The sequence below is a fragment of the Castor canadensis genome, chromosome 2 (assembly GCF_047511655.1).
Source record: "Castor canadensis chromosome 2, mCasCan1.hap1v2, whole genome shotgun sequence".
NCBI lineage: Eukaryota > Metazoa > Chordata > Mammalia > Rodentia > Castoridae > Castor > Castor canadensis.
Window position 1 is genome coordinate 62908214 of NC_133387.1, and position 21373 is coordinate 62929586.

The 21373-nt window shown below is 35.3% G+C and overlaps 1 protein-coding gene across 6 annotated transcripts in view; it reads left to right on the top strand.

Moving 5' to 3' along the window:
- Positions 1 to 21373, top strand: part of Magi2 (membrane associated guanylate kinase, WW and PDZ domain containing 2) — a 1413820-nt gene that overhangs the window by 374020 nt on the left and 1018427 nt on the right. The gene's annotated exons all lie outside the window — the stretch shown is intronic.

Consider the following 21373-nt stretch of genomic DNA (forward strand, 5'->3'; position numbering starts at 1 on the left):
TAAGAAATTTTTTTTTAAATGAACTCTGCCTATCCATAATCTGGTTCTGTTATCACCCAAGGTTCAAAGGCCCAGGACAGAGGGTCTTATTAGACTGTTTTATGCCATGTGGAAGGCTCTGGCATTTTAGGAAAAATAAAGAATCTAAGAGTTTCCACTTTTGGAGTGGGATGCAGTAAGTAGGTATTACCTATCTAATCAAATAATTTGCCCAGAGATTACAATGGGGAAAGTAGATGCCTGACATTGCCCATATGACAAATGTCCACTCAATATTTTATCTTGAAAAGAAAAATAAAAGCTGTTCAACAAATAAAAAAAAATCATAACTTGCAAGACATCTACAGTATGTCTAAAACTCTTAGTTGTTTGGGGACTCAGAAAGAAGAATTACATTTTGCTTATCTTCCAAAAAGAAATATCAACTTAAAAGTCTGCCATAACGGGGGATAGAAATTATTTTCTCTTATAAAAGAAAACAGGATATGTATTGCAGCATCATTTATCAATATCTGTCTATTTATCTCAAGAGCTCCACTGCTTCCTCTCCTGCAATTCATCTCTGAGCTTTGAATATAAATCCTCAGCATGTCATTGTTGATAATGACATCTCAGAAGAGCCCTGCTATGCTCTGTCATTGTCACTCTTGCTTTGGATGGAAAATCATGTTTATGAAAGCCATGTAAGACAATTGACAGAAATGTACTTTTGCTACATTTGAAAATAGCCTTAAAATACTTTCACCATCTGCTATGTTACAGAGATGGAGAGGGATCCTCAAAGTAGAGCCTCTAAATTCAACCTTGAGAAACCTTCTGCATCTGCTTTGAATTAAAACTAAACTAGGTAGTACCAGGGCACTTGGTTCTGAGCCTATATATTTCTTGGACACAATGGAAAAGTTGGGGAGGTTTGAGATGCCTTTTTATCATTGGGTTTCATGTAAAATAAAATTAAGGATGTTACTGCATGTGGAACAGAAGTAAGAGTTTGAGTATAAAATGATTCTGCATATTTTTTCTTTCTTTGTCCACCCTTAAGTATAACATGGTTATAAAAACCATGTCTATGAAGTTAAAGAAGACTTTTGCAATTTCACATGTGTTTGCTATAAGCATGTACAGAAATGTCTCTAAAAGAAGACTTGCTTCTTTTCTTAAAGTACCATATTATTTGAATCCCTAAAACTTCCCAAGTATTTATATTTTCAAAACTGCAATTGAGTTACTAACCATTTGTATGGTTTTATTTTTAATTTATTCCTTCCTCTTTTAGAAATAGTTGTTTTTTTTTCTCTGAAACTCCTTTATGTTAGAATGCATGGAAACAAAAATTAATGGTATAACTATGCTTGCTATTATTATTTTACTCTTTTAATTCAGAGGGATCTGATACAATTATTACCTACAGGTTTCTATGGCAAATATTGTTGCCTACTGAAGAGCTGTTACTAGTTCAAAGCTAATTCTTTGTTCTCATGAAAGGGTAGGCTCCCCTCATCCCAGGAAGGGAAAGAAAAAGTCATGTTTGCTTAAAGCTAGTCATAGTAATTCCATTTCCTTTTTTTAGGTGTCTGGAGTGTACATGTGATCCATTTCTATTCAGTAAAACATAATGAGAAGTCTTCTGAGTGGTTTCTGAAGAAGACTTTTTTTACTAGCTAAAAAAGAGAGGGAATCCAGAAGAGGACATATTTCTCCTGACACCTCATTCCTTTTAGGGTATGGCTGTTGGAGGGTTAGACATTTGGAGCTAAAGTAGCCATCTTATAACCATGAGGCAAAACAACTATTGGTGAAAATTTAAGAATAAAAGAACAGAAGCTCAGAAAGCTTATGTTCCTGATTTTATGCTTGAGCCACATTCCAAACCTTCAATGTTCTTATTTTATGAGATCATTAAAGATCTTGATTGATGAGATCACAATAAAGTTGAGTTTTCGCTGTATTGTATCTAAATTTATTCTAATATATTTAATTCCTAAATATTGGCTAAAAATACAAATGGTCCTTAAATTTCATGTTTGACTTTCCTATCATGCATGTTTGACCTTCTGAAAACACATACCTTATCATAAAGCATACACTATGTCTAATGGCAAATATCATTGCACTGGTGTTCACATACTTAATTCATTTGTCATGCCTCATGTGACAAATAATTCTAGCTATTGTATGTTGGTGCTTCGTTTCAGTCAACATTTTAAGCAAAAGAAGTATCTTTATACATCAGTTCTTGTTTAATTACTTGAATGTCTTATTACATTTTTCCTCATTTTACGAAAATGAATAGAAAGCAGAAAATAAAAGCATTATGAATAACTTTGAATATAAATGCTGATTGCATAAGATTAACATAATTGAGATAAATACAAAATAATTTAGATATGCCTAAAAATATGCACCTTTCACCTTAATTTGATGCCTATTAGATGGAAGCTAATTTTCTGCACATCCAGTTATGAAGGAGAATGAAACACACATTATTATAGGTATTAGGAAATATTGGCAGTATGTATTTAAAGATAGGGCTTAAAGTCAAAGGATAAGTAGGTTCTTTATATTTAGCTGTCTAAGATTATACTCTCTTTGGTTATTATTTCAACAAAAAGCTGTTGAACATTCAGCACATGAGAATGTGTTAGATGTCTAGTGACAAAATAAAATATGTTCCCTCTTTTCCTGAAACTTATAACCTAATGAAGCATATACACATACACATATGGAATTCTGTCTCATTTTTATGAATTCTGCATCATTGTCATTATCATAGGTACAGACCTTGCCTTGTCTGTGGAAATACATGAAGATTTCTCTGATGAGTGTCATTTAAAACCGAGATCAAAAGGATGACTATGATAAGATCAGAGTAAAGAAGTTAATAGGAAGAAATCTATGCCAGAAAAACAGAACAGATGTGACAGCTAAGAGTACTTGGAAGAAATCTAGTTTCTCCAAGGAATCAGAAAAGAAGAGAGAGTGGTGCTACATGGTATTGGGAGCTGGGGACAGGCAGGGCCCTTATATAACTAAACACAAGGGAGAACATGGAAGGATTTTAAGGAGGGCAGAGTCATAATTTTGCTTTTAAGTGCCTCTCTGCTGCATTGTACAAGGTGAACTTAAGAAGGGTAATAGGAGAAGACTGCCTGAGAGATTTGTGCAACTGTCCCTATGAAAGATGAAGGTGTAGAGAATGGAGACCAGGGAAGTGGACAATTTCTAGAGGTATTCAGGAAGTAAAAATAAGAGACTTAGTCTTCAAAGGAATGTGCATATAATTTATAACCCAAATGATGCAACAATGAAAATACTTAGTAATCATCCCCGGATAAATAGGCTGTCCTGGACAAAACAGAACAGCCTCTTATGGTCTCTCTGGGCATAAGAGCTAGTGGGAAACAAAGGAGAATCAAATTCAGCATCAAATCCCCTTTTCAATTGTAAATTTCTAACAGTAATTACCTTTGGTCATGGCCAATCTCAGGAGCCAGTGAGATTCTTGGAATCTTGATTAATGGAATAAAAGACATTAGGCTCCAACAGCTCATTTCCCTGGTACTTGGGCATCTGCTGCTTAGACTTGGCCCCAAGGGTTTAATACTTCGAGACAAATGCATGGTGCTTATGAGAGTCTGCTCATGATGACATGAGCAGGCCTTTTTATATACAGCATGTCCCATAGCCTTTGTTTTCTGTATCTTTTTTTTTTTTGCTCTGCTACAGAAAAAGAGCCTGCATCAGTTGCATTTTTTTTCCTAGGTGTGACTGTCATTTAAGGGTCAAATTAAAGACCATTCAACCAGAGCGGTGACAACTGCAGAACCTAGCCTTTGGCCAGCCTCTTCCCTAGAGACTTAGGGGCAGCTGCTAAGCATTTCGTTTAATTACATAGTTTTACAAAGCATTCTGCTTTTGTCCCATCAAGGATTAAATGTGGTCAACCTGTTATGCAAAAAACTTCCACACTATCCCAAATATTTCTCTCATTTTCCTTCTATATAACCAGTCTTCTAATTACGCTAAAAATACTTTTCCTCTTACTCTCTCTTTTTTTTCTAGGTAATTAATTTATTTTAATAACAACTAACTTCATTTTTTGCATTTGAATTTTTTTCAATTAATAGCATCTTCTAACAATTTTCCCTAATGGTTAATAGGAACAGTTTCTATGATTTCCCTTTTTTATATACAGCATATAATAGTCTTCCTACTGGAAATTAGAAAAAAGACCTCATTTTAAAAAAGACAGTGTTGCAAAATAGATATTAGGGCCAATTAACTGAGAATTACTGAAGGGATAGTTGTGCTTTAGGAAGAAAGTAGCCATCACAGTCTTTAGTCTGCTGACGGAAGTGCTAAATTGAATACACAGTAAAAAGTTATCCAAATAAATAGCAGATCATCAGTATCCTGATTACTTTGGAGGAATCATATTTTCCTAGACTTAAATAGAACTATTTAGTCTCTCTGGTATTACATATAGGAATACTTTCAATTAACCCATGTTATAATTAAATTGGTATTAAACTCAAACATCAATGTCTTGATGTTTGTTCTGAATCAGCAAGAAAAAAGCTTCATAATTTATTAAATGTGGACTGTTAGTCGGCTTTCATATGTCAGGCACTGTGTTCAGCATAATGCTGAATAATAATAATAATTCTATAATAGAATTAATGATGAGTTAATTCCCTTTTTTGCTCTCTGCAAGCTTTTTTACAGCTTAGTATCAACCAATATGAACTGCACAATAAGTGCTATACATGTTCCATTAGAATATCTGAAGGGTGCAGGACAGTAACTACTTTAAACTTTATAGATCAGAATACAGCTGTATGAAGAAAGTGATGTGTTGGCATGGTTTACAGTAAATGGGTTTTTTCCCCACAAAATGAAGACTCAAGAAGGCAATCCAATATACATAAGCAACTCTGCTGCATAGTCTCTTTGGGGCTGAGTTTTGTTTTGTGATTCTACCAACAATTAAGGTATTAACACTTAATCGCCTGCGGGTCCACATTCTTCACCAAAGGAAGTTACTCAAATACAAAGCAGAATATGAATATATCCTTATAAGAATATGATGTATACAGTGAAAGCATCACTTTTGTTTATATCCTAAGTCTAGAACTTTGTAGAAAACCATGTTGATCTACCCACAGAGTCTGTGAAATATAGTCCCTGGATAGATGGTCATGTACCCTTCTGAAATTCAAGTTCTAGAAGAGGCAGTGCAATTACTAATTGAGAGAAAGGAGATAGATTGTTGGGGAAAATTGGTCTCTGACACAACTTTGAAGACTGCCTTGGTCAAACAAAATCAAGTGTGTAAATATGCATATGCATCCATGTTATCATAATACATGCATAACATGTGGAAGTCTTAAAATGTTGAACATATATAGATGCATTATTATTTGGGCTCAAAATTGTTATATGTATGTTTAAAAAGAACACCTCACCTCTTCCCTCTGCTAGAGAGTATTTCAGCATTCCTGAATTTGGTCAAGTACTGAGCTAAAACAAGCTCTGTGGCCTTATCCAGTTCATTGACTTTTGAGTCTCAAATTTTTGCTCTCTAGACTGAGACCTTTAAATAACCACATGAACTCATTTTGTTTTGCTTTTTTCCTGTACTAAAAGCCTAGTGACTCAAAATCTAACACTGTAATCTATTTAATTACATTAAAGTTAGAAATATGAACAGAGAATTCTACCACTAAATCTCCAGTAGAATTTTTCCCTTTAGTAAGGTGGAATGCATACAAGAGTTCTTTGCAGTACAACACAAGAACATTCTATGTGGATCTGTTCCTGGATTATATCACCTATGATTCTCGTACGGTTGTTACTGGCTCAAACAGATGATTTCTCATCAAAAATATCAAACCAGTATTGTTGAAGTTACATATGTAAGATGTTCATAATAGCCTAGCTTGATGTGATCTTTTCAACAGAAATGAATTCGAAAATTCAAACTAGATTTAAAATGCAGAAACTTCTCTTAGCTAAGAGCTGTGTCACAAGAAAATCGTGGCTTCATACGAATTTTAATACTTATGACTTACCATCACCACTTTACTTTCTAAGTAGCTCTATGTTATTCACAAATGGGATTGTCTCATTGGCAGAGACTTGGTTTGTGCTGACTTTAGATGAACTGGTGTAGGGGGGTTTACCATGGATAAATAGATATGGTAATTCTAAAGGAATGTCACTGTTTAATTTCAGAGGCAAATCATAGAAATGACTGACTAACTTAATTATACTAGCTCATTTCTCTACTTAAAATAATTGAATGAAAGAAAACAACAGCTCTGCCCCCATCCCAGGCTCTTCTCCAAACTTCCTGACATTCACCATCTCTTGATGAAGGAATTCAAAGTTTCTTCACCAGAGGGAGGTCACCAGAGGGAAGAGACTTTTGCCCCTAGAAGGAAAATTTTTTATTTAATTTGAAGCTTCATAACGAATACCAGAGTTGTCTATACTTTATTAAATAATCCTTCTTATGACATCAAAAAACCCCACATATTTTGTTTAACATTTGTTAGATGTAACAATATATTTTCCTTAAAAGGTTTTTCTATAGCTTCAGCACAATTTTGATTTAGCTGGTGATAATCTGGGGCATAGACCCAGTCATCACACATTTGCTGCAAACAACAGTGTTTAGAAGAACAGATTGCAGTAAACTGGTAAACCATACAGTTACAGCATCAGGCCAGTCCTACATAAAAACGTGTCCGATGAAGCCAGGACAAAATGAATTTCCTCAGTGTATCCTATTGCCATTTCTGCAAATTACTTTCAAGTTTTAGAGTCAAGGTTGGTAGATTGATCCAGCTTGAGGCTTTCACTTGGAATTTATCAAACAGCATAAGGAGAGCAAACTTCAGCATTAGGCTTTCTAAAACAGGCAAAGGAAAACACACTCCTAACTGACCTTCTCCAGGCTGTTCCTTTCTTCTTGGAGTTTGTGAACAGAATTGAACTGTATATTCCACTTTGTGTATGATAGTTATGAACCTCACCAAAATTCAGGATAACTGGTTTTTCATTGCTGTCATTCTGCATCTAACTTTTGTCAAATGTAGATGGGGAGCAAGAAAAAGATTCAGAAGCAAAGATGGCAGGCAAGAGCCAGGAGGACATTTCCCATGCATGCTGCCACATGGGTGCATCTAGGCATTTTTTTCTCTTTTCTCTCCTTTGTTAAATAATAGACTCATGAATAGATTTCTTTCAATTTTGTTAATTAATAGGCTATTTTAAAGCAGTTTTAGATTTATAGAAAAATTGCAAAGTACAAAGTGTTTCATCTTTTGCCTTTTTTATAACAACAATTTATTTCATCATTTTCATTCAATCAAAATAAACTATGTTATGTGCAGCTTTTTTAGGCTCCACAAAACAACATTTTTAAAAGTCAGCTGTCTTATCTGACTGCAGTTTGCATACGGATGGAGAGTATCAGTTGTGATCAACTACAGACCTATAGTACAGGCTGTGTAGTGTGATCAGTTGTGGCCTGTATTATAAGGTGTGCAGTTGGAACAGTTGGAACAGACCATGGAGGTATGAGGCAGTGCCATTGTAACTTATCTAAGACCAACAATATGGAGTGGTGCAGTGAATGCCAACAATGAGTAGATAGGATGGGCTCTTTACACTTGTAATTGTGGCTCAATAGTTTAGTAGTAATATGAAAGAAAAAGCAAGGAAGAATGGTCTTAACATTTTATTGGACACCTGCTTTTGTTACTAAAATCTAAGATTCATACTGCTCACTTCTCTACCAAATAGCTGGGAGACTGAAGTTGGTGGAAGGAACCACATTTATTCAAAGCCCACCCTGAAAAAGACAGAGCAGACTCTCCCTCTCAGATCTCTAGGTCAGGGGGTGTTTTATAGACGAAAACCAAGGTACAGTGAGACAACAGGTAGGAAATCCATGTGCTGGGTGGGGTCTTCCTCATCCATAGGGGTGTCTTCTTCTCTCTTCTCTGCTGGGAACATCAGAAGAGATGTTGATCACCTAAGTTATGTCATCTCAAACAAAAAGGGTTAGAGAGGGGAGGAAAATCAAAAAGGAAGGAGAGAGAGGAAGCGTCAGTTTCAAAAGAACCCTTATTACACTTTCTTTACCTAAAATTGCATTGTGGACTTCATCTGATATTTAGTTCCCACAGACAGCATGAAATAGACATTACGATTCCTCCAAGGAAGAAATGGAAGCTAATGATGCTAAGTAACTATCTCTAAACCCCACATGTTTAAGGTGTGGGGCAGGTATTTGAACTGCAAAGCTTCTTGTCTTTCCACACTACAATTCCTCTCACCTCTGACCTTTTAGGATTTAAAGGTGGCAATTATGGGGCATCCCAGGCTATTGGCAGACCTTCTTAATCGTAGGCCATTTTTGTATTTCTGACTTGGTTCTGAATTTCTTCTGTCACTGCACTGTAGTGGTCATTAGCAATCCACTGTGGTTGGCACAAAAGATAGAACCTATTTGCTAGCTCTCATCTTTGTCTCAACGTGCAGATTCTATCTCCCTGACAGTTCTTTTCTTTATCACATCTTTATCGTTTTTTTTCCTTCTTTTCCAATGCTATCTCAAACAAACTTCAGTGCTAGCTTGAGGAGATTCTTATTTGGGCCTATCAGTCTTCAAAACTTAACCAGTACTATCTAAACACTAGAACCCTTGTAATTATAATGTGCTCCTAAATATTCCCCAACACGTCTCCTTTATTTAATTGGTGTGACAAATAGCTAATTCCTCTTCTCTGTCTCTTGGCTAGAATATAGGAAGAGTGTTACACAGTAGAAGGCCTGTTTTCTTCCAACAACCTTTTAAGCAGCCCACAAAGCACACATCATAGGTAAATTAACAATATGCATAACTTTGATCTTGCTGTCAGTTCTATACCATTCTCAGCAGAATGTTCCCAGAGATTTACAATGGTGTAGGATCTCTTATTCTGTGAAAGTTAAACACACATTAGTATTTACATAAGCTCCCTTCCACCCTAAATGAAAATGCAAACTAAGTAACATTTGTCATGCAAAAAAACACTTAAAGGTTCTTGAGATTCATATTTAGTTTGTTTGTGAGATTCATATTTAGTATGTTTGCTGTAGGACTGAGGCTTCAGGTAGTCCCCACCTAGGCTCTTTCCATCTCAGATGGAAATTCTAGAACCACTAGTGGCTTTAGAGTCTATATAATATATCATTTTTGTTCTTTTAACTTTAATTATTATTTTATTTAAACTGTTGTTGTAAGAAAGAGATTCTCTTAAGTTGCTTCCAGCAATGGGATTTATTATTCTCACATGGAAGCCTGCAAGAGCCAAGTCATCCATTTCTATCAGGCAGGAAGCACAGTAAAGCCACGCCCCAAGAGAGGCAAGGCCTGGGGCTAAGTGGGACCACAGGATGTTTGTTCTTATGTGTCCCCTTCACATGGTCCTTTACTGTGCAGGCCCCTTTCTGTGTAGATTGGCCACATCACTTTCGACTCTACCCATCTCTTAGGCTCAAATTCACTGCATCTTTATTTCTGCCTTCTCATGATTATAACCTATTGAAGGTTCTCCAGAATTATCTGCATTATATTTCTTTATATGAGCCACACGATACATGCCTGCAATCCCAGCTACCAAGGAGGCAAGAGATTGAGATGATCACAGTTTGAGACCAGCCAATACAAAAACTTAGCATCTCAAAGTGAGACCCCAGCTCCACAAACAAGCTGACTATGGTAGCACACACCTGTGATCCCAGCTTCATGAGAGGTGCAGGTAGGAGGATTGCAGTCCACAGCTGGCCTGGGCAAAAACATAAGACTTTATCTAAAAAAATAACTAAAAAACAAAAAACAAAACCCAAAAAGATCTGGGGGTGTGGCTCAAGTGATACAGCATTTTCATGTACAAGGCTCTGAATTCAAAATTCAGTACTGCCAAAAAAGAAAAAGAAAATAGAAATTTCCATAGAACTAGACCTTTTATACATTTTTGCATTCTCATCTCACATTTAATGCTATCATTAGCATTTCCTAGTGACCTTAAATATTAATTTAAAATGTGACTTTTATTGTCTATACCTTCCAAAACCTTAACTGCAACTTTGTCTCAGAGATTTTCTGATATTTTGTCATCATAGAGAGACATCATTAGTCTAGCAGCAGGGTGGAGAGAGTCCATTGATTTCTTCTCCTTGGCTCATCTTGCTCCCCGCGAGGGCCATCTTGTGCAGAAGATAGAGCTTCTCCAACCACTGCCAACACTTCATTCATCACTTTCTTCAATGAACAACCTAGGCTTGACCTATGTGAGACATGAAATATTGATGATTCTCAATAAATTCACTAGGGAGCACGGGTAGACATCTTACTTTTTAATTTAAAATCAGAGGGTGCAGAGTGGACAACATTCGGCTTTGGCAGAACAATTCAATTAGGTTCCTTATACAGGATCAGTGGCTTTTCTTTCAAGAGTGTACAATTATGAACAATATGCTTCCTTTTACATTTTATTTTTAGAGTTTTATTAAATGGCAAAAGGTTCTCATAAATTTAAATATATGCCATTTTGATCATTATATATCACAGACATGGATAGAAATAACCTAATAACTAAAGTGCTTGGAGAATACAGAAATTTGATTTACTTAATCTTATGGTCTCCTTAAGTTTAAACAAAAATAACTAAGTTTGATTCAGGCAACATTTGCTACATACTGACTATCTCCCAGACACTCTATCGGCTTTTGTATTTATCAGAGTAAATTCATACACAGCAATTAAATTCAGTGTTACTATTGTCCCCATTTTAAAAAGAGACTGAGTTGTTTGCATAATTCTAAGGCAGACTAGAGTTAGGAAAAGTTCAGGACTCATAGAAAATAAATGACTTAATATTGTATGTGTGTGTGTAGGTTGCCCATGCCTGGCCCAGCAACCACTAGGACCACCCTCACCCTGGTGGGGGTAGGGGAGTATGCTCCTCCCCACTCATGGATTATTGGATGGCAATCACCTGGATCCTCCTTTCCCACAGGTTATCATGAGTTTTTAAAGCACCTAGAGAAGGGAAGCACATTCTTTCCACCTCCTGATTCCACCTGGGCCCCACCATGCTCCCTTTTGTATTTCCCTTCCTAACTTTCAATAAACTCCATTTACACTCACATGTCCTGCCATGGATTCTTCCATGAGGGACACAAAGAATTTGGAAGTCTTCTGATCACAGACTACACTGTGCTGCTAACAATTCCACAACCATGAATGATAGAATTCAATTGTAACCTACACTTTAGAATTCTGAATTGACTGATTCATCCAAAATATTTGCTGAGCACTGACAACATGCCAGAAATTGTACTTATAGACACATAACAGCCATTACCCATGGAATTGTAGTCACTGGAGTAACAAACAAAAAAAATCACTAATAAATACAACTATAAATTATAAAACAAAAGAAAACACAGGATTCTGTAAGAATATGCAACTCTGAGAACTATTCCTTTTGCTGTATTATATATAAAATAACACGTCCATTCTTTTACTCTTCACTTAAAATATCTTTATGTTAACAGCTTCTGTTTAGAGAGAACATAATATATTGACTACACCCTATTAAGCTTTATATATTTATTTAATTCAATCACTTCAACAATCCTAAGCAGTAAATACGGTAACCTTCTATCTATTTATAAGGACAGGGAGGATTAGAGAGGTGAAGTGCTTTGCCCAGAAATGCAATGCAGGAGCTGCATTTGAATTTAGATCTGTCTAATTTCAAGATCTTTGTTGTCCAACACAATGCTATTCTGGTGTAAGTGCATCATGGTCAGTTTTCTATCCCAACGCCTTTGTGACTTGTATAGTCTTTTTTTTCTCCTTTCCCATTGTTCACCCACCTGTGTTCATTTACTATCTGCTTTTTTACAGAAAGTTTACTGATCTCTGCTTTAGTGCCACCTTTTCTAATCTCTAAACTATAATTATATTTGGCATAGTTTAGAGTATGAGGCAATTAGAAAAGACAAAGTGTGTGTGGTGAGAGTAAAATGTTACCCACTGATCTGCCTTCAGTATTCCACCTTTGAGGCTTCCCTCATTGTTGAATAAGTACATGCTTAGCCCGTATTACCTGGTAGCCCTTCCATATAATGTTTTCTTCCTTCCCAGCACCTAAAATTCTCTACATCTATTTTCTAAAAATTTATGTTCTCTACATACTTAGAGTTATCCACTAAGTACTCTTGTTATCTTGGTATACGTGCCTCATGTTTAAAGTAACTCTACTACAAACATTATTAATAAAGTAGTAGGTTTTTTTCCTGTATAGCATATAAAACCTTGAACAAATGGCAGCTTACATAATCTACAACAGAAATCTGTGAGTTGAAATTGTACCCTTTTCCATGTTCTCTGCAATTTTGCCCTGTTCTCTCAGTTCTTTCTTCATTTTCCTTTTTCCTCCCTGCCATTTAATCTGCTGGTATCATTTCTGTCTTTTTCTCAAAAGTATATGTTATATGAAAGTTTCAAAATAGCTTTTTGTTCTGCTTATGTGTAATTAAATTCCATATGATAGAAATATAGTATAATCTCATCTCTGAGCAGGACAATTTATATAGTTAGTGAACCACATCCTCCCCATTCTTGGATTAGCAAGCAATGAAGAGATCTCATCACCCACCTTCTTTCTCTTCTCCCTACCCCACTTTATAGAAGTAGTTCCCTATCATATTTTAACATGCTCTTCAATTTCACTGCATTATTGTTGATGTTTTCCTGAGATTTCATAAATACAGATGAGATAAAGTAAAAAGATGTGCATCAGTTCTCAGACACACAAAAAAATCCAGGAGGTACTGCAGCATTAATACAAATTTATGCTGTACTTCTATATTCACTAAAATAGATCAAGAATGATAAGGCAGTGAGATAAAGTTAGAAGAGGGATATTGAAATGAAGGGCTGAGGGAGTATATATGTGTACTGTAGACTAAGATAGCCCAGGAGATAGCAGAAAATTGCTAAATATTTCAAATTACTTTTCTCTTTTAAGAATGTTACATAGCCAGAAAAAAATGTGCATACCCAGACTCAGAGCACTTTCTTAAACTTCTTCTCAGGCACTCAATTTGTATACTTTATCTTTTTTAACCCTTGAAGCAGCAAAATGTAACATACTACATTTAGGTTTCCACAATACAAATTATAAAGCATTTGTAATATAATTCAAAGTATTTTAGAGAAATAAGTCAGTGTTCTAAAGTCAATTAAATTTCTAACCAAATATCTAACTCAAGTGGCATTTCCAAACATCTGAACAAAAACTAAGGTTGAATTCCATCATTTGCAAGAGCAAAAGACTTAAAAGTTTCTATTATGATTTGAATGAGTACCCCATAAAAGTCCTTGTTAAAGACATGGTCCTTAAAGTGATGACATTAACCTGTGATGGAACCTATAGGAGGTGGGACCCATTGGGAAGTCCTCAGGTCATTTGAGTTGTTCCCTTGAAATGAATTGATCTCTTCTTCCTCTTCTCTCTATTCTTGGTTTATGAGGGAAGCAGTCTTCCACAATGCACTTCCACCATGGTGTGCTACCTTTACCAAAGGACTAAAGTATTGGGGCTCATAAATACAGATAAGACCAAATATGAAGATTTGAGTAAGATCCCGGAAGTACAAACTGTTGAGGAAGTACAGTAGCCTTATATTGGTACTGGAACCTCCAAATTCATGAGTCAAAATAAAGCTTTTCCTTTCATAACTTAATCATTTCATGTATTTTATTAGAGTAAGGCAAAGCTGACTAATAAAATCTCTCTATGTAAAAGCCAGATAACCTTATACTTATCCTGAATACAATATTGAGCAGCAGAAATTTAATGTATGTTAGGTGAGTTTGGAAAGTAATTTTTGACTAGGTAAGATTTTAAAACAACACTAATATCACCACTTTTCAGATTTCAGAAATGGTGTCCCTTTTATATATTGCTTATTTACTTTTTCAGAAGGCAAGCAAATAGATAAAAAAAATTGTAAGGAATATGAGCAGAAGGCAGAATTTAAACCTGTGAAATAATGTCTATGAAATTTAGTCCTAGAAGGAATATGGATTTGAAAGTGGCTGCATATTATACTTTAATGTATGTGTAATTTCATCTGTAAGGTATTTTAATAAACACTCATAAATACTGTGACATATTATTCTTCACATAATTACATTTACCATGACTTTATTGAAATATCTAGTTATTAGCTTAGCTGCCATTGCCAAGGTCATATATAATTAAGCTGAAAATGTTAAACAATGATACTTTTGTCATCTACCCAATTAAAAAGATAGGAAAGAGTGCCTCTGAGGAACTTTTATTATCTCTCTGATACTCTGCACTATGTCTGAATGAATTCTAACAGGTAGAAATTATTAGGATACAAGAAACTGAAAAATTATTTTTGACCTTGAAGGGATATTTTTAAGAAGTGACATTTCAATTATGACCATTTTGAATTTTCCAAACTAAGACTTAAGTCCTTTCAGAGATTTGAAGTTATTGTCTTCTCAGACTAATTCACTTCAACAATTCCTATGAAATCAGTGTGCAGGGGTTCTGTCATTTAATCAAAACTTTTGGATCTGTTGTATTCCTCAAGATTTATTTATGATGTTATCATACTGGTTTTTTTTTTTCTTTTCTGCTAGGGTTTTACCTGGTTCTCTTGGCTTTAAATCAGCCTCAGCCATCATTCTTCTCACTTTTAGTCTTCCTAGAGCATATTCAGTGCAGTTGGCTAACTAGAGAGTTCATTACCATGTTGCTCATTAGGTAGCAGCAATCCCAGAACAAAGAATTTGTGAAATTTGTGTTCAGAGATAGACAAAAATTTTTATAAGCATAAGAAAAACAGAAGAGTATACAATTGGCATGGCATCCTAAGAATAAAAAAACTCAAGAAAATAAGTAAGTTCTATTTCCACATTTGTATAAGATGCTATAGAAGATTGCCTGCTATATTTTTTTTTAATTTGGACATTTACATTTTTACACATCCATCTGGCTAGAATATTATATATATATTCTATTTGGCTGAAATGTTATAGACAACAAATAAATTATTGCACTAAAGTTGTTGTAAGAGAAGTGTTCAATAGACCAGTTTGCTGCTCCAATCATCTTCCTGCCTGTATCATCAATATCTCTATCATTAGACATAGACATAGTCTATCATTATCATAGACTTTTACCTACAAGTACCTAATAAAGCATGTCTGTTGAAGTGTTTGGGCACCATTGGCTAGAATTGAAGAATTTTAAACTCTGAAGGAATCCTATTCATTTATTCAACAGCTATTTACTGCGTACTTACTTCTTAGGCACATTCTTGTTGCTGTATCAGTAAGGAAAAATCCATGTCTTTTTAAAGTTTCTGTTTTAGTGAACCCATACTCAGTTTCCCATCATACAGCTTGTATTAGTAAAGATAGATGGCTTTTCTAGGTGTAGAGAAGATCAGAAACACTGAGTTGCTGAGAGGAAGATACAGTAGAATAACTGCAGTCCATTTTAGTTAGAGAATTCAGACAATACAGGGTAGCAATCCAAGTCAAGGACAGAAAGTATATATGATGGAAGAGCCAAAAAAAAGATGCCAGGAGAGTTAGGACTGACTCCAACCAAAACACAGGGAGCCAATATTGATTTTTGAGAGATTAATCAGTATGATCTTGAGGAAAATGACTTTTACAGAGTTAAATAGAAACATGAAGAGAATAGAGTGGAGAAACACTGAAGGTTGAGGTAAGCGTTAGGAAAACACTGAAATAACCCAAATAAGGGCTAGCAAGACCTGATTTAGGCTGGGAAGAGAGTAAGTGTCTGGAAGGAAAGCCTAGACAGGAGAGATAGTTCACAATGCAGATGATGAAAATTTGTGACAGATTGGATTAAGCAATGCAGAAAGAATCAAAGCTATTTCAATCTTAGTAGCAAAATGGCTATGTCACAATAGATTTATTTTCTTATTTTCTTTGTGTAGGGAAGAAGGAGATAGATAAGTTATAGTAAATATACATGTACACGTGTTTTCCCTTCACTTCAGATATGTTACCAGAGTTGCTACCAATGGGGATGGACAGTGGAAATGTAGTACTGGCTCTCAAAAACGGTTCATGCATGGAGGCTTTGTGACTGGGTTAAGTGTTTGCTGGGCTTAACGTTCCAATGTGTGATACTTCTATATATTTGATCCTGGAAAATCTGGTCTTTTACATATATTGTCTCCTTATTTATGTAATACTGTACATTATATTGGGTGTCAAATACATAGAGAGTCATATTTGGTTAGGGTCCCAAACAATGATCATACACAATCTGACTCTGAGCAATAGGATTCTGTGTGAGGAGTACAGACATGTGGGAGCACACAAGTTAATGCCAGCCCCATAGAAGCCACTTCCTGGGTAGAGACGTGCAGGACCAGCTCCATGGATGAGCAGCCCATTGAGGAGTACCTGTACTTGGGTCAGTGCTCTGATGTCACTGTCTTGAATTCTTAACATTTTTTAACAAGGAACTCTGCATTTTCATTCTTGGACAGTGTTTTATGATGAACCACAACAGGGAATTCTAGCTTCCCTTGATTTCAAGATTAAAATGGCTGTTTTTTAGTTAGGGTTTCATTCTTGATAAAATCAGTTGTGATTAAGGGTTCTATATGATAATAAGTCTATATAAACATGACATTGAAAGCTTCTCAGCTTACCTAGATATGTTTCCAATTACAAATTAGTTCTAAGTTTTTATTTGTTATTTTGAAGTTAGCAAAATGAATGTGCTCTTTTTTTATTGTTGTGCTGGGTGGGGGTACATTATGGCATTTACAAAAGTTCTTACAATGCATCAAATATATCATAGTATAAGTCACCCCCTCCACCACTCTCTTTTATCCACCTTCCCCCCATTCCTGGAATGGTTTCAAAGGCATCATTTTTACATTTACATACATGCATACACATTTTTGTGCCCTTAAATACCTATCCAATACCAATCACTTTTTCTTTAGTTGGTTTTTCCCTGAATTTTGTAAATCTCTTATAAGTGTAATTTATAGAAGATGTTTGCAACAGGGCATTTTAGATATCCCCAACTATGCTTTTGCTGCAAAACAATGGAAGAAATGATTAATAAATTGCCTTTTAAAATATTTCCACATTTCACTGAGCTGTAAACTGGCAAAATAGTAATGACGACAAAGAAATACAATACTTAAAAAGTTTCAATGCCAAAAATGTCCATAAGCATATCTGTGATTAAGTTGGAGTTTCTTACCATTATATGGAGGGAGAACACCTGTCATAGGGAATGAGAGGGTATCTCAGTAAGAGGTTGTCAGAAATAACCTATTATAAGATTAGGCTCTGGTTAGGTGATTTGGAGATGGGCCTAAGGAAACAGGACTTTCTACTAGATTAAATGTAGTAAAAAAGGGCAATTCTATGATTGGATATCCCGATACACTTCTGTCTATAGGGAGTGTAACAAGAACATGGATGATTTGTAAAGAAGGATTGATCATTTATTTTAACTGAGAGAGGATGTTTGATCCTTTATGAGTGGCACAGTTACTTTGTTTTTATCAACTTTTATTTTATCTCACTTTATTTTATATCAAGACTACACTTGTCTGACATTGGTATTCCAGGAGATTGTGTTCAATAGAATAATATGACATAGCTATGAGTGCCAGGCAGCCTGCAGACACCATGGCTGCTCTTCTATTTCTTTCTCAATGTTAAAAACTGAAATGAAAACAGGAAAACAGAGTTAAGCACACACAAATGGTGGCTTTCACCCAGGAGAGGCCCATTGAGCACTGGTGTACAAAACTTTTATTTTGATTATTATATGGAGTAAAAAAGAGAAAAAGGTTGGAGTATTCTTTGGAATTGATGTCTGATTGAAAAACCACAAGTGTGACAGCAAAGAGTCCTCATTCCTCATGATTCTCTCCCACAATTCTTCCCAGAAAGATTGACCAGAAAACCTATTTGTCTCCATGTTGATATTGGGTGAAAGGGAGAAGAGTTCACTGAGAAATGTGTAAACTGAAGCCATTTACCATGTGTGCTTGGGGCCCAAATTGCCACAATATGTGTAACCCAAAAACAGCAATGAACTTCAAGCTTCATTTGAAGCTTCAAGTTTGAAGTGATCCAGGTTGATAATAATTCCAGGGGCTCCTGGCAAAAGACAATATACATCACCCTTAAAAGAACTTAACTTCAACTACAGCTTCAAAAGTGCTGAAGTATATGGTCAAAAACTAAAATGTAGGAAAACGAGACCCATGAGTGAGAACTAGCACATACTGAAGAATCAGAGTCTCCAAAATTCTCCACATGAATGTGATCAGACATACAAACCAAAACTGGGGTCTTTAGGATGTATGACGATGTGAGGGACGCTAAAGCATGAGTAAGGAGTAAGAAAACATAAACAACAAAGATTTGCAAAAGTCTTTTAGCAAGCAAAAATGTATAGTGATTCAAATAAAATGTTTAGCCATACAAATCAAGAAAAAGTGTAAATCAGTTATGAAATAGTTGTAGATATATATTGGCAAAAATGAAAGCTGCATTAAGCCAGGGATTTAGGGCAACAAGTTCAGGCTAACTGAGGTACATAACATCCTTCCTCATCTAGACCTTCTATCATGTTTCTGCCTCCTTTCCTTTCTGCTGGAATTTCTAGAGTTCCCCGATTATGATCTCACCAGCTTTCATCTGCACACTTACATTGTCACTTTTGTCACATTATTTTGTAAATTTGATTACATGTCTTGCTCCTTGCTGAACTGAGAGCTCTTTAATGGCAGGAGAAAAAATCCTAACTAATTAATCATTGATTTCCTAGCAGTATTTCACATACTACACAAGCATTTAATGTTTGTTGAAATAAACTGAATGCTCCAATTTTCAGTTTATTCACATTTTTAATTAATCAGTTTTCTCTGTCTTCAATCTTTTTACCTCTTTAAATGAGTAATATGAAAAACTGTGAAAAGAGTAACTTCCCTCAAAGTAGGACATGTTACTTCTGTGGACTTTAAAAGCACAATAGTCCCACAACATTTGCCTGTCTAGAAAGAAAGGGACTGAATAAGAGTTTTGTGAAACTCTTTGTGTTTTACAAAATATTCATTTTTCCTTGGTAATCAATGTTCCATGACAATACTAATTAGAAAGTATAAAGATATAAGAAATTTCCTTAAGACAGTTCATAAATTTAAAGACTTCTGTTAGTATGAAATAATCAATATCTATACTAAAATTATTGTAGAAAATTAAAACATGGGGCTTTTGTGGAATACCAGATTATCTGAAATAGTTATACATTTACTCAAAGATTTTTTGTAGTGCTGGGATTGACCCAGAGCTAGGCAAGTGCTCTGCCAAGCAAGCTTCATCATCAGCCACATTTACTCAATATTTATGTGTAAATATTGAATGTGGCAAGTTCAAAGTTAAAACACTCTAGCTAAAAAACAGCCAAGATGTCCCACTACTAACGAATGGATTAAGATAATGTGGTATTTATACACAATGGAATTTTATGCAGCCATGAAGAAGAATGAAATGTTATCATTCGCAAGTAAATGGATGGAATTGGAAAACATCATGCTGAGTGAGGTTAGCCTGGCCCAAAAGACCAAAAATTGTATGTTCTCCCTCATACGTGGACATTAGATCAAGGGCAAACACAACAAGGGGATTGGACTATGAGCACATGATAAATGTGGGAGCACACAAGGGAGGTATGAGGATAGATAAGACACCCAAGAAACTAGATAGCATTTCTTGCCCTCAATGCAGAGAAACTAATGCAGATAGTTTAAAGTGACAGAGGCCAATAGGAGAAGGGAACCAGGAACTAGAGAAAAGGTTAGTTAGAGAAGAATTTATTTAGAAGGTAACACTCATGCACAGGAAAGCAATGCAAGTCAACTCCCTGTATAGCTATCCTTATCTCAACTAGCAAAAACCCTTGGTCCTTCCTATTATTGCTTATACTCTCTCTTCAACAAAATTAGAGATAAGGGCAAAATAGTTTCTGCCTGGTAGCAAGGGGGTAGGGAGTGGGGGAGGAAGGAGGAGATTAGGGGGTAAAAGAGGGGGTGGGGGGAAGGAGGGAGAAATGACCCAAATATTGTATGCACATATGAATAAAAGAAAAAAAAAACCACTTCAACAATGTGACATTCAGTAAAAAGAGAAAAGTTACTTATTTTTTTCTGACTTAAAACATACAGAAGTGAAGAGTCAAGTACCACCCACACAGCAATACTGAATTGGCAGAAGATTTTGGGTTTTTTAATAGTAAAGTGTGTGTCTACGTGCACACCTGTGTGTGTGTGTGTGTGTGTGTGTGTGTGTGTGTGTATAGCATTACTTCAGCATTGTTTTCTTTACCAATTGTTTCAGGGCTTATGTAGCGAAAAATAAATTAATATTTTATCCAAGACATCATCTATTTTATGCTTCCTTTACTCTGAAATTTTACCACCCTAACCAATGTTAGTAGTAAAAAGAGTAAGCTTTGTATAGTGGTTTTTATAAATTAACACACAAACAATTTATGAAATCACACTGGAAGTGCTAAGAACACTAGCTTTCCTAAGACACATTACAGTGACACACACATGCCACCCTATACAATAAAGGGCATACTATGCAAACACACAACCATGTGCTTTGACAGTGTTTCACCATGCTTAGATAGCTCTAATAACAGGTCATCACAGTGTGACACAATCTATAGTTCAGGCAACTGTAGTAGAGGTATTTGATGTTTATTGAGTTCTAAAAATCTGTTTCCACAGCTTCTATGTCATACACAGTAATCATCCCACTCATCACAGGAGGATGTTCTAGTGAAGAATGAATATTGTCCCCTAGCATGTGGAAAAGGCATTTTGATATTGTTTAAGTAATTAATTCCATTAGAGGCCCCAATAATCAGGGATTATGAGGGATTTGAATACTTAATAATATGCTAGATAACAATATAATAAATGTAAAATCTTTGTCCTATTCAAATAAGATGCCTAGAATTTTATATGCATATGTATTATTTCATAAAACTGTATCTTTAATGAGCTTAACAACACAACATAGGCCCAGAATATGTTCTTAGTTTCATTATTTATTTTCTCCTTTTGTTAAAATCTATCATTTTATTTTGTATTTTGTATTTTTTCTATATTATGTACAAATTAGAATGCCTTTTTGTGTAGATATGGTACTTATCATTTTATATCTTTCTTGCTTTTCCTA